Source organism: Melanerpes formicivorus, unplaced genomic scaffold (genome assembly GCF_026170545.1).
Source record: "Melanerpes formicivorus ecotype bairdi unplaced genomic scaffold, bMelFor1.0.p_v2 SCAF_10, whole genome shotgun sequence".
NCBI classification, from domain to species: Eukaryota; Metazoa; Chordata; class Aves; order Piciformes; family Picidae; genus Melanerpes; species Melanerpes formicivorus.
The window spans coordinates 13,240,909-13,255,254 of NW_027142362.1; the positions used below are offsets into that span (position 1 = coordinate 13,240,909).

At 39.8% G+C, this 14,346-nt stretch overlaps 1 protein-coding gene across 5 annotated transcripts in view; it reads left to right on the forward strand.

The window, feature by feature from the left end:
• Positions 1 to 2,717: 2,717 nt before the first annotated feature.
• Positions 2,718 to 14,346, forward strand: part of LOC137443796 (uncharacterized) — a 113,693-nt gene continuing 102,064 nt past the window's right edge. For 4 of the 5 annotated variants that reach the window (XM_068143810.1, XM_068143813.1, XM_068143807.1 and 1 more), the window contains exons 1-2: positions 2,718 to 2,900; positions 4,189 to 4,234. The gene's annotated coding sequence lies outside the window, so the exon portion shown is untranslated. Of the gene's footprint in view, positions 2,901 to 4,188; positions 4,235 to 13,242; positions 13,451 to 14,346 lie in introns of those variants that run through there. The other variant, XM_068143808.1, reaches the window with a different exon arrangement.

The window sequence follows — 14,346 nt, forward strand, 5'->3', positions numbered from 1 at the left end:
GGCACAAATTAGGACACAGGAAATTCCACCTAGATAAAAGGAAAAATTTTTCTTTGAGTATGAGCCCTGGAACAGGCTGCCCAAACAGGTGGTTGAGTTTCCTTCTGTGGAGGCTTTAAAACCCCATGTGGACACATTCTTGTGCAACCTGTTGTAGATGAACCTACTTTAATCAGAGACCCTGGATTAGAGAATCCCCAGAGATCCCTTCCAGCCCCTACTATTCTGTAAATCTGTGAGATCAAGAGCAATGCACTATATAAACTGGGAATATAGCATCAGCCTTTTGATCTATCAGGCTTTAGTACCTCTTCAATGCAAGCCAGACTCTAGGATAGTATAAGACAAATGTTTTATTTGGCTTGATGAAGGAATTAATAAGTATCCTCCTCAGGAGTGTCCTAAAAAAGAACTGACTTAGACATACATAACAGACCCCTTCTGGCATTGGAATAAGCTGTGCCCATTTCCACAGACTTAATTGAAGCCTGTACATCTGTATTAGGTTTTGCCAGCCAAGAATCTGACCCAATTAAATAGGAATAAGAAGTCATGCTAATTTTAAGGCTTTCTCCAGAAATGCATATCCCTGTTCTATTACCTAATGATCATAAAGTCCATAAGCTGCTGTTTGTAATTTAAATTCCCCCTTATAAAGTAGAATCCCTATTTGGATTTTACTTTAAAAAAATAAATAATTGTTGTTAGCAACATTTACAAGTAGATGATAACATTAATTTATATTATCATAGTTGCCAGAGGTTCTCATCTCTTACAGCTGCACAAAATCACAACATAGTTCAGAGGGCTGAAGTACAGCTCAATGCTATTTCTCTACTAAAGTTCTTACTGCCAGGTGGTGTCCCTGGGTATGTTTTATGAAGAAAAAACACAGTCCATTTGTTGACATGCAGTGGGAGTAAGAAAGCCTAGAAGCTTGCAGGTTTAAAAGTTCAAGGAATGCCAAAACCAGAGTTCACATCAACTTGAAGTCACAGAGAATGAAGTGTCAGGGCTAGAGATCTCCTGCCGGCTCGCCTCATGGGCCCCTGCAGTGTAACTGGATGTCATAGAAGAGGTGCAGGCAAAGAGGATGTCTCTTGGCTTTTCTTTCTGAGGTGACCAAAATGTAAGCAACAGAAATAAGCAAGAGCATGTTTCCACTCTGAAAGTTGGTTCAGCTTTGGTACCTTGCAGTGTTCTTGGCAATGTAAAAATACAGCAGGACAAAGAAAAAAAAATAGGGGACAGGAGATGGAATGTTTTCAACCTACAGGAAACAACTGCTGGAAGATCATATCAAGGGACTCTGACAGAATCATGTAGGGCCATTTCATTTTGAAAATGTGCAGGGCTTTAATTACAGCTCCATAAGAATGTGTTTGCAAAAGAGATCATAGGAAATGTGTGGTAGCTTGTTTTAAGGATGTGCCACCAGGTGCTGAGGGAGAAAGACTTCATAGTGGAACAGTTTTGAAGGCAGATGAATTTGGGCACAGAGGTCCCACTGCATGTTGAGAGTACAAGGCAAAAAGATCCCCAACAAATGTGTAGGACAGCAAAGAGTGGAATAAAGTTTGGCTTCGGTTACTTTTGTTCCCTTTATTTAAGTTAGGACACAGATGAGAAAACTTCACTTGCCTAGAAGGAGCTAAGAAACTGTCAGCTGGCTGGGGTCTTGGTCTGGGCTCCTCAACAGAAAGGTGTGTGCTGTAGGATTCTGGAATGTGTTCCATGCTGGAAGTGGAAAAAAGCAGAAAGCTTAATATGGCCTTTCCATAAAGATGATGTGTGCAGAATAGCATCTTGCTGTGGAACAGATTAGTTCAAAAGGCAGGACAGGGAAGAGCCTTTTCTCTGGGTTCTGATACAAGTTGAGGGAAATGCCTCTAAAGGGCCAAGTCCTCAATACAAAATGATTTTTTTTTCTGTTTGTTGGGCTAATTTATACTAGCCTGCTTTTAAGGGTCCAGGTGTAGAAGAGACGTCTAAATAGGCTACTGCAGCCATTAAGTTTACCAGAAGAGACAATATCTCACTCTTTATCTGGTCTACAGGAGAGCTGGCAAAAGATCTCCCATTTGACTTGAGGGCATATAGATGTGCCTTCATGCAGCTAAAGTTTTCAGTCCACTGCTAGTATACATGTGTCTGCAGTCACAGCTGGGCAGTACAGGCCATCTTGCTGACAAACAAACTGACCCAGAAATTGCACCGTATGTCAGAGCTTCTTAGTATTAAAAACATCCAGCAGAGAGTAGAGAGGAGACAGAAGAGCAAAATTACCTGAATTTGATGTACATATTAAATCCTTGATGCAAAATACATACTGTGAAAATGTCTCCAGCCTTGCAAAGATGCAAACTTGGTAGGTCTCATGACCCTCCTTGTTCATATATCCCCAGTTCTTTGCAGATTTACTAACTGCTCTCAGAACAGGAGAGGCGCAGCTGGACGTTGACACTGTGACTGCCCTGTTCATCGCATTGCAGACTATCTGCACATGGCCTTTTAATCTTTATGTAAATTTAGTTACATCAGAATTAATCAACAGGTAAGCTATACTGACATGGTTGAGCCTAAGCTCTTTGTGGTGACTTCTGCTGTAAAAATAGTTAATGACTTTTGGCAAATCCTGATTGCTGTTGGTTGAAATGTTGGGCACTTGATGTCTGCTTGTGGACTGGAAGGCACCTTACTCATCTGCAGATATTCAGTGTGGCTGCACTGCGTATGTTCAGGCTTCAGCACATAGCAGTGGTACCACTGTGGTTTATATTCTCCTGAATGTGTTTATGACCACAGCCTTAGTTCTTCAAACGGGCTGAAAGGACAGGATTGCAAAACCCAACAGATGTTGGTGGAGGCTTTTGTGCTTGTTCTGTCTGCTGCTTTCAGTGGTAAGCTGTGGAGTGTTAGGAGACTAAATTACCCTTTTGAAAAATAATTCACCAAAGTGAATGATGTGCTGTGATATCCTTGACTGGGCTTTTTAGTAGTGCTTGTTTGTTTGCTTGCTAATTTGCAAAATCTGGTCATTTGACCTCCCAATCGTTTAGCGTGAATTAGTGCAGCTCTGTTATATCAGATGGACTAGCAACTCAATAAGAAAAAGAGAAGTACTTCATGTTAGTGAAGCTATAGGATAAGGGCTTGAATGGCTTTGCACTGTTTATGTGGTATTTATGTTAAAATTATTTCCTATTAGTCCTTAGTTCATTCACTTGTATGAAATTAACTGTCCAGAAAAGAAAAGTCTCTCCTAGTCTTTAGTGAAGGTGATGTCTTGTTATTGTTTATTTGCATGCCTCCACTGTGGGCCTTTTATCATTTTTATGATGGTATAAGAAATGTGTCATCTATGTAGCATCTGCACAAGGTTTGCTGAAAGTTAAGCTGCTTTAGAGCATTATATTTCAAATCTGTCACAGCATTTTCAGTGGTGGTGTTCTTTCATTTTAAGCAAATTATTCTGAGGGGTTTATGCATTTGGGTTTCTTTTTTGCTTGCTTGTTTGTTTATGGTTCTGGGTTTTCTTGAGGGAGAAGAGATGGGGAATGTTATCTCTTGACAAAGTCCTTATAAGATTCAGCCTGAAAGTCAGTACTGTTATTGTCTTGTGAAATTTCTTTGGCTTTTGAAAAACACTAGTGGACAGCAGTTCATGTGTCCCATTGCCAAACTGCTCCTCCCTGACACTTTTTGTGAAAATCAGTCATAAATATAGTGATGAGAGCTCTCAAAAGTTGATTTTCCAACATATCCTAGTTTTCCTTGCACACCCTGGAAAGGTCATTTGGTATCATAACCTTTAAAGAAAAATGTTGTTTCAAAGAAAGACATTAAGTAATCACTCTTTATCATGTTTAAGTGGTTTATAAAATGAAGATCTCCAAAGTTTCAATCTGTGAATGTATACTGAATAAACTAAACAAAACCACATCTCTAGGAAGTCAGTCCTCTCTTGCTGGAATCCAAGAAAACAGTTGCTGCTTTTTCTCTGAAGAACAAGAGGCATTGATAGAATGAGTCTCTGGACAATGTTTATCCTGTAAGAAAAGAGGAAGAGTGGAATAATGTATCTGAGGGAACAGAATCAGTAAAATCAGTTGTTGTCCTTGAAATTATCACTGCCAATAAAAGTGAATTTGTTAATGCTTTTTTTCCCTTTTCTTTTTACTGTTTCAGAACCTTCTAATTGAAGTTTGTGCTCCTGAGCCTAGTGACAGACAAGGTTATCCACTGTTAGGAGATGATTCCCCTTTCCATCTGTCACATGATCCTCTGTTCCTAAAGATGCCAGCTGAGTATTTCTTCTTAATTTTCTAACTCCTTTTGTTCCATTATATGCTGGTGCATAGTTTCATCTTTAAAATTCCTCATATGCTATAAAGTAGCTTGAATACAGAATACATTTTATTGAGGAGCAACTTTATTTTCAGCTGACTAAGGAAGAAGACAGTAAGGTGAATTTTTTAGGGACACAGGAAGACACAGAAAGATTCTTTCCCTTCTCCTCTAAGGCTGGTTATTGGCTGGTTTACACAAGTTTTACTGCCCTTATTTTTGGTTTTACAGTTTAAGGTTCCCCTTTATTCATGGTTCATGGACAGAAGTAGGGTTCTACTGATACAGGTAATTTTGTGCCTGTTGCAAACTGTGAACACCTGGGAAAGAAAGAGGATGAGTTGTAATCTACTGTTAAAATTGCACTGGAAAATGTTTCAGCTTTAGCAAGAGATAGGTGGGAGATTTTTCTGTTTCTGAATGAGCTAGACAATTTCATTGCTGCCATATGTCTTAGCTGCTTCTTTGCCTTATTATACAACCTCCATGATGCACATTTACTAATATACTGTTTATACCATTTGTCTGCAAGGCCATTATAAAGGTGGGAAACAGGATTGCTTGACTGGTTAAGGGCCAAGTTTGGATCACCTGATAGATATGTCTGGTTTAGGTGCCAACTAATACCAAATTTAAATGCAGGAAAGCAGTCCATGGTTGAAATTGCCAGACACAGATTGTCTGCAGGCAAGGAACAAACTAGTCTAGTGGTCCCAGGTGGGAGGTTGATTTGACTTTTCAAAGATTTCTGTAGTGCCATGTGAGTGAGAAACCTTTAGTACGTGGTCTGTGCAGTGTCTTGACCTCAGTCTCAGCCATGTGATCTCTTGATGGAGTAGAGGCTTAAACTTGAGTACATGTGTGTGAATGTCAGAATATCCATCTTGTCTTGGTAAGCTTGTCATGTCTAACTTCCTTTTATTTTTTATATCAAAGAGGAGGATGGGGTTGTCTGGTTACATTCCTTGAACAAGGTGCAGGGTGTGTTTTTACTGTAGTGACATATATATTATGTTCTCCTTTTCCATATCATGACTGAAACTTTGTGCTGAGGCTTTTTTCTGGGTTCTTCTAAAACTGCAGGTTAATCTCTCAGGATGACAAAGAATTGTCAATTTTATTTAAGGAAAAAATAAATAAAAAAATTCAGTGGTATGTGGTACTCAGAGGACATGTTTCACAAAAGCCTGCAGGAAATCACCAGGCTTTCACTAAGCTTGAGAGGAAACTGGACTGGGTTATGGTGGATGTCACAGAGCTTTTGATTCCTCACTGCAAAGGCAATCAGGGCAGCCCAGGGCACTGGGGAACAGAAATGCTCAGTGAATGCAGATTTCTAAATGAAATTGTTTTGCACATGCCTTCAGGAAGAAGATGGGCTAAAATTCACCTTCACAATGGCTGTCTGAATTGCTGGATTGCTCATTGTGTGTGCAGCGTGTCCTCAGGGAATAATTTTTTCATGCAATGAGAAGCATTGCCAGATTCAATCAGTCCTTAGGCTAAGTTGGACAAGTATATAGGTGTGTGTGTATGTAGATATAAAATGTGTGTATCCATACAGTTATTGTTCCACTCCTGTTTGCAGGCATTATAACACTTCCTGCTGCACCACATCAATATTACTGTGGTGTTTACCCAAGTACTTATATTACCAGGGTTATTCCTCTCTTTGTGTGACTTTGTTGTAAACCTGCCTCGTCTGCATAGCTGTTTCTTTATCCCATCAGCCTACACCCACCCTGACACTTTCTTTGTCCTTCACAAAATGTATTGGGAGCCATTTCATTAAACTGTAATCCTGCCCAGTCTGTAAATGTCCTGTCTGTTCTAATGTCCTGGTATTTCAGGTTGGTCTTAACAGGCTTTGGACACCTGCTGCCGTTCTGTGGGTTCAGAGAATGGTGCTGCTTCCAAGCCAGGCTTGGAATAGCTTTCTCTATTCAGACAAAACATATTAACATTTGAAATGATATTATTCTGTATGACTGATCTCAAAGGTGAGAGGAAAAAACATCACTGGTGAAATAGTGTGAAACTCCTGTGCAACGTATCTGCTGGCTTTTGGTTTCTTCTTAGTTTAGCTCTGATTTGCTTACCATTGCAGGGATATTGTTATAATGTCTGAGGCAATGTTTGGTGGTCTGGGGACGATCAGGGGAATAATTCCCTATTTTGTCCCTTGAGGAGATGCTGTCTGTCCTGCAAGCTCTTCAGGAAACATTTGTACAAGAAAAGCTACTTTGTATCTTTTGGGGGTTTATTTTTAATTCAAAGATGAACTGCATGAATGGCCTTGGCAGGGAAATAGCGTTGTGTTTTGTTTTGTTTTATTCCAGATATACATATCTATGTTTTCAAAAAACTCTGCATTATCCTTGGTAGTTTTTCTGGGTGATATTTTAACCATGCAAAAGTCACTTTTACTGTTCAGGGACTGTGATACTGACTCATGTGATATGTAATGCCGGTCATGTCACCAGTAGTCACTAAATTTAATGCACTTCTCAAATTTGCCTGCCACTGGCCTCGCTTCCAAGGGTATTACAAGTTTTAGTTAATATTTGCGGAGTATTTCCAGGTTCTGAATTCCAGAGGGGCAATGTAAATGCCTCCTGAAAAGGATGTCTGTGAACTTTAAGTGCCTGGATCACGTTAGAGAGATTTGAGAAGACTTCCTTTCCTCAGAAGGAACCAAACAAAAACTTTTTTCCCCAACCAAGGACAGTTTAGCATTTGTATTAGCATGCTTTAGACAATGGATAGCTTGACATCTGAGGTCATAAATTTTTTGAAGTAGCCATGCTGTGTAATGTTTCTTTTTGATCTGCTCTTAAATTTTCATTTACTTTTATATATGGCTGGCTGAGGGCCACTAGTTTTCTAACATGAGAAATGGTTGCTGAATTAGATTTGCCCTTTTTTGTTGTTGTTTGTTTGGGTTTTTTTTGGTTTTCCCCAGCTCTGAAGAGATGTGCATTATCAAAGTAGGTGTTTGGTTCAGAATAAGAGAGGAGATGGTTCTGTAGGGAATACTCTTAGCAAAGCAATGCCATAAATAGGTCTTGTGTCAGTGTTTGCTGTAATGTCTTGATATGTGTCATCATGAATTATATATTATTTCAGATTTATCGCTGCTTTGACTGATAAGGGACATTGCTTCTTTGAGTGAGTTTTCTTCATGGCTTAAAAGATTTACTGATACATTGAAATTCCTTGTATTGGAGATTCAGATGAACTTTGGAAACTTGAGATAAGAACTATAAATCTGCTCTAAACTAGGAAGCCATTTCTCAAAGTGTGTATTTATTGACAGAGTTTGTACTATCTTATTCTTCTGCTTCTCATTTGTGTGCATCAGAAGAGATTTTCTTTCAAGTATAAACAAACAGTGAAAAACTTAGTGTGGGTTATACAGTTTATGGGCAATTTGTCAACAAAGTAGTAGACTTCATTAGAGCATTACCAGATATTGCCTTGAAGGAGTAATTTGGGAAAGGGTATTCTCTCATGTCTTGAGTACTGCTTTCAGGTTTTGTTCTTTTGAAATACTGTGCCACTGGGGATGGTTTTAAATACAGGTCTAGACTTAAGTTATTAAAAATTCTAGGCTAGACAGCTTCATTCAGTTTAAGTTCTGTGTGCAAAGTTGGCTTAATTTAGGCACATTTGAAAATATGATAACTTAGAAGATGGTATAAGGGCAGCAGGCAGGGAAGCCACTCTACACCTTTCATTGAAAAAACCCAACTCTACTCTTCAGATGGGAGGAGACATAGAATATCCTTGATCTAACCTGCAAAGACCTAACCTGCAGGATCTATCCAAGATCTAATTTGCATGGAAGAACATCTGAGACATTATTAGACCATATGACCTGCCACTGGATCCCCAACAAGAAATTATACCTGAGGAGAGAGATGTGTAAGCAAGATCCTGATTTCCGGACCTTGAGCAGATTCATGCAAGGAAATTCTGAAAGCTGTGTGAAATTATTTCTCTTTCCTAGCATTAGTAGGATTTTAATCAGTGTAAAGCTACTGAAAATTATATACCTGAACTTGATTATTCAAATCCTAAGCTTTTTTTAAAAAAAAATTAATGAAGATTTGCCTGCAGAAATGAATGAGTGAAGAATATCTCATTTCTAGCAACCAGTTTTCTTTGATCTTTTCTGAGTTGCTTTTTTCTCCTCCTTCTAGCTCCTTTTATTTTGCAAAATATTGACACACATATTGATATTGAAATTATGTAACAGAATTTCATAACAAGTAATTTAGATGCTGAATCTTTCTGTTGTTCAGATCTGCTTTTATCCCATTTTATGATTCAACTGAGTTGAAGATAATACTCAGATGATGTCCTATGGGGGTATATTAGATCCAGATAGAGACTTCTCAGCATCACCTCCTTGCCTATTACCCAGGGGCAGATTAGGGGCTGTTTTACCCTATTTTACTAACACAGCTGTGAACAGTAGTTTCACTTTTACCCACTGCAGAGGTGCTTTTTATTACTGTGATTTCACCTGGTCACTGAAGAAGTATCAAGGTAGTGTTTTAACTTTGTTCATATTGCCAGAATGAAAACTCTTCCAGGCCGTATGAGCCTCAAGACAAAACCACAGTATTAAATCAGTAAGTCTCCCTTTTCCATGCCACTCTCTCTCCTCCATGTACTCAATCATTTATTAGCTGACATGACCATTATGGACAAATCTATTGAAACTTGGAGTCACCTTGTGAAATGCATGTACAGAACGGAGAGATGCTCCATTAGAGTTGTGGGATAATTCAGGTAAGTCTCCTTGCTTCAATTGTACAGTGGGGAGGAATGAGTAGAAATGTGAGTGAGTGTGTGTTGAAGAATGCTTCAACCATCACTGGAGGTGTTCAGGAGGAGACTTGATAGGGTGCTTGGTTGCATGGTTTAGTTGATTGGGTGGTATTGGATGATAGGTTGGACACGATGATCTTGAGGGTCTCTTCCAACATGGTTTATTCTATTCTAACCAAGCAGCTCATAGTATGAAGGAAAAGAATGTAGCATCCAGAGCCTAAAATCCAAAGCTTTCAGATTCTGGCTATTTATCTATGAGACTTTTAAGGACAGACAGTACTGATTAAATATTGAAGCAATCTAAATCAAGGTATCATAGGTTCCTGAACTTTCTAGTTACAAAAGGCCTGACTCTTCATCAGCAGCACTGGATTTCTTGGCATCTGTGCAAATTGTCCAAAGAAATCATCAGCAGATCTAAGCTGCTGCTGTTCAGTTTGGGTGCAGCCTCCCTGAATGCATTTCAGTAATTTTCAGAGCTGAACTAGCTCCTGCCTGGCCAATTTGGCATGTGCGCATCTCCCCACAGATGTGAGGTTACTGCTGCCCTTCGGTGTGTGCTGTCAGCTCTTGCAGTGCTTGTCAAGTCCAGGGCTGTCTCTACATGTAGACCTTCCCCCAATTCCAGAAGCCTCTTATTTCCATAGTTTAGGGTTGGATTGGGTTTTGCTTCTCAAAACAACATCACAGTCTGCTGAGGATTCCTAACCGCACTTCCAAAGTGTGGATGAATGGAGGTTTTCTGATTTTAAGCATCAGTCTCATATTTCAGAAGACGGCAAACTGTAAGAGGGTGGCTGAATCTTGGGCAGTCATGATCCAGCATCCCGTTTGCTGTTCAGTTGGGAATGAGTGGTAAGCTTTTAGTGATGGGGCATCACTATATGGAAGAATGCTGATGCTATCTTTTACCACAATAACAACACTTAGATGGTCTTGTGTTGCTAAGTGGTACTAAATGATAGACAGAATAAAGATGTTTTGATATTTTAGTGTCTCTCGCTGAACTACAAAGCTAGAATGGTTAAGCTCTTTGGAGCTTTAGATCACAGACTGAATGGCTGCTGGGATCAGGAGGAATTGATTTTTTTGCTACAGTAGGTGTCATAAGAAGCAAACAAGGATGTTTTCTTTCTGCAATTGGTTATAAAGGATGAAAGCACTCAGTGATGTACAGCAATGAATTGAACTAGTGGTGAATTCTTATGTGTGTCTGAATATGTGGTGTGTGTAGAAATGCAAGCAAAAGAAAGTCTCCTTCTTTGGGGGAGTGGAGAGGGGCTGGTGGGTGGGTTTGTTGTGTGTGTGTATGTAGGGTTGTTCTGTTTTGCTGCAGATCTAAATCCAGCTGAGTTTACAAGGATGTCTTTTGACATGGTCTTGTCTCAGACATCCCAGCTCAGACCTAGAATAATCAAAGCTGGTTTTACTCTTTCTGTAAAAGTTTTTGACTGTGACTCAGACCACTGTGTCTGCATGAGTCTTTTGCCAGACTGTATAGAGCTGCTTCCAATATCAGGACCTGTATTTTTTCATTTTGTCTTCCATAATTGGAAATAAATCCTCTAGATTGAAAATAGAATGTATTGCTTGCTGCATATGTGGAGAAGTCTGACCGATGTAATAGTGTTGTATTTTTATATTTGCTGAGATAAATTGATTCACTTTCTTGCATTTCATTTGCGGAGTTACTTTCCAGCTCTGCTCAGCTGGACGAGGAGAATGGTATCCAAGCAGGAATTCTCTTACCCAAATTTGTGAGCTGTTTTCAGCATTGCTGATGTGCAAGCTGCTGTTTTGTTCCAACACAATATATGTGAGTTTAAAAGCAGAATTTGTTATCCTAATTTTTGGTGTGCTATATTTCTATGCATCAAGCCTGATTCTTTTTTGACTTCATGCCAATAAACCTGGCAGCTTCACCCAATCCAGGGTTCACTCATCAGTAATTACTTTGATGAGAATCAGAAAAGTGTCTGTTTCCCCCTACATGTACTTGCTTTTCTAGTGTATTAATAGCACTGATGCATTTGTGTGGATCTTGATAAATGCAGCTAAATAAAACTTATGTATGAGAATTAAACCTCAACAATGGCTGTAGGTTTAATTACTTTGTCCAGCAAGATATAATTTGCACATGGAGCCCATTGGCATGAATGTATTTTAGGTAGTTGTCTGTCTGGTGGAGAAGGTGTGAATTATTAGGGCCACTAGAAACAAGCCTTAGTGCTATATTCAAATGGATGCAGCATGTGCTTTTAGCTATGGAGGTCCCTAGTGTGCAGCATGCGGGTGGCAGTTGTCTATTGGTGTCAGATATTTTTGTAAGCAGTGTGAAGGGGAGTACATTGAACTGTGGGACAAAATGTGTGTGTTATTGAATGTTAATTCATCCTTTGCAGTACTGAACAGAAACCAGTAAAAAAGCAAGCGTGTCACAAACTGACACACAACTGATGTCCTGGCATTTGGGCAGACTGTCCTGCAGATGCACCCAGAAAGAGCATCTGTGGGATTCCAAGCAGACGTAGCTGCTGCTTGCCCAGGTCAGCATACAGGCAAACTGTTCCACACATCTATCTCCTTGCAAGAGTGCTATTAATGCTGCTAGTCACTCGAGTGCTTGTGAAGTCCATATTGCCTCTGTAGGCAGGACTCATTCAATCTTAGGAGTCTCCCTGCCATCATAAAAATTAGTACTAGGGCTAGATTTGTTTGTTTCTTAAAATTAAGACTTAGAGCAGAAGATGTTGCTGTTGCAGATGAAGCTTCAGTGACTGTCCTAGTTCAATCTCTTGTTTCTACACAATGGAATATTTTGTCTGTGTTAGTTTGAAATGGGCAATGTGGGAGGAAGGTGCCCTCTGCATTACTTGTTTTCTTTTCTTTCACAGTGGTGATGGTTGTTGGTGTTATGTAAGAGATCAATTAATCAGACAGAACCCACAGGAGTCAGAGAAGTTCAAAGCACAGCTACTTTCAAGAGACCCCCTAATGCCTTGAGGGAGTAAAGTTTGGCAGACATTCTAGGTTTACTCTGTCCCTAGTCAAAATGTTGTGATGGTTGGCATGCTGATGGGAGTATTATTGAGTAAACATAATAGAGTAACTGCACTCTGATTAAAAAGGAGGAAAATTAAAAAGGCAAATAACCCAGTTCAGAAAAAAAATGCTCTGATAATAGGAACTTTTTGTGTTGTTGTGGGGTTTTATTTGTTTTCTCCAAGACCTCCCATTTTATTTGTATTTACTACTAGTATTGCACAGCTGTGGGAATGTAAACTCCATATTTCACTGAGAGTTCTGTAAAATGGAGTCCTTCCAAATCTCCTCCTCAAATATGGTAGCCACAAGCCAAACCTCTGATTCTGCATGAACCATTGTCATAGACTACTTTCTTCCTCCATCATACCAAGGACTTTTTGTATTGTTTCAAGCCTCATCTAAAACACTTTCTCAATTTACCCTTTTGAGCTCTTTTTATAAAGAACTGATATATAAACCCACCATGGAACTAAGTATAAGCATTGCTAAGCATTTCCATAGTTTGCAGACCAAAAGCAGAGTCGTGTGTGGTGTCTTGACCTCTCTGAATGTTGACATCCTGGCCTTAGATAAGGACTCATGGACTTATAAATATGATGAACTTACTTTAATCTTTGCATCATGGGAGTGGAAGTGTCATGCAGCAAGGTGCTGCATCTCCTGCAGTGGACCCTTGCACTCCACAAAACAAGACTTTCCCTCCCTCCCCGTGCCTGTGTTACTCTCTGAACAATAAAAATAGTGAAAGAAAGTTAAAAGATAGGATGAAGTGTCACTGTGACAAGTATTATGTGCCATGGGTTTGTGGCCTGACTGCAGTGTTGCTTTCTGCCCAAGGTGGGGACCCTGCCGCTGGGCAGTGGTGCCTTCCTGGCACTCGCACCTGTAGGTGGCAGCATCTTCCTGTTCCATGCATCGGGTGGCCAGTTTCCAGTGTGATTGGGAAACTGAAAATGAAAAGCAGGATCTTCCCGCCTCCTTTTTAAAGGTTAACCTTCTCCTTTTCGAAGATGTAAATGCGAGGCAGGGCTTGTTCGACGCCTCTGTCGCACAGGCTTCTTGTTTCTCCATTCACTTTAAACATGGCTTCTCCCTTATGTTCTGGGTCGGGTTTTGTCCTTGTGTTTTAATCTGCTTGGTTCTCAGACTTCCAAATTTAAGGTCTGTCTGAAGGTAGAAGAAAAGGCTTGGAGAAGGACTCTCTGAAATGCTGTACTTGGTAAGAAGAGAAGTTAATGAATATTGAGAAAACAGCAGAATTTATATTCCTGTTAAAATACAGGTAGTGGTATTGGACCCTGAAAAGGTCCAAAATAGCTGGAAACAAATCAAGCAGTGTTTTGACTTTTAATGTTCTGATTTCCTTAGGATCTTAGTTCTCTGAATTAAGGCTGTTAGAAGAGAGGCTTTTTTTATCAGCTTGAGTAATAAGTATGTTGCATTAGTATGTGAATATTAATGAGAGCAATTAAATAAAAAGAGACTTAAATTTGTTCCAGCAAGATAAAAAACCAACAGAGCAATTGCAAAACAGTGGATCTGAATAGCAAGAGAACTAGTTCTAGAAATAATGGGAGGAGTGAGGATCTAATTGCATTACTACCGTTAAACTTAGGCTGCTTTCTCCTGAAAACATCATTTAATCTTTAGCTTGTCTCAAGAGAGAGTTTAGAACTCCTCTACCATCAGGGCACACTCTCATAAGGATCATTTTCCAGAAAATACACAGGGCAACTGCTGCTGCATCTCATCACTGAGTGTTTAAATTGTAGCTTGCAAGAGGACCAAGTGTAGGAAATGGCTAGAGACAGAGGAGATGGAAAGATGCTCACATGCACACTCACGATAAGCCCAGTCAGCCAAGGAAGAGATGGAAGCAGGTGTCCAATGCCTCTTGTATTGGTTTTCTCTGTCTAGGGATTCCCTTTTCATGGAGGATTCACAGCTACACAATTAGAGCAGCCTTCCAGTGCATGAAGCAGCTAGAGAGGGCTTCAATCTTTTGTGTTTCTCTACTAGTAGTAGGTAAAGGTAGTATTCCAGGAGGACACTACCAATATTGCTTCAGATAATACTGTCTGCCTCGCTGCTGTCCAGTAACTGCTGCTTGTCTCA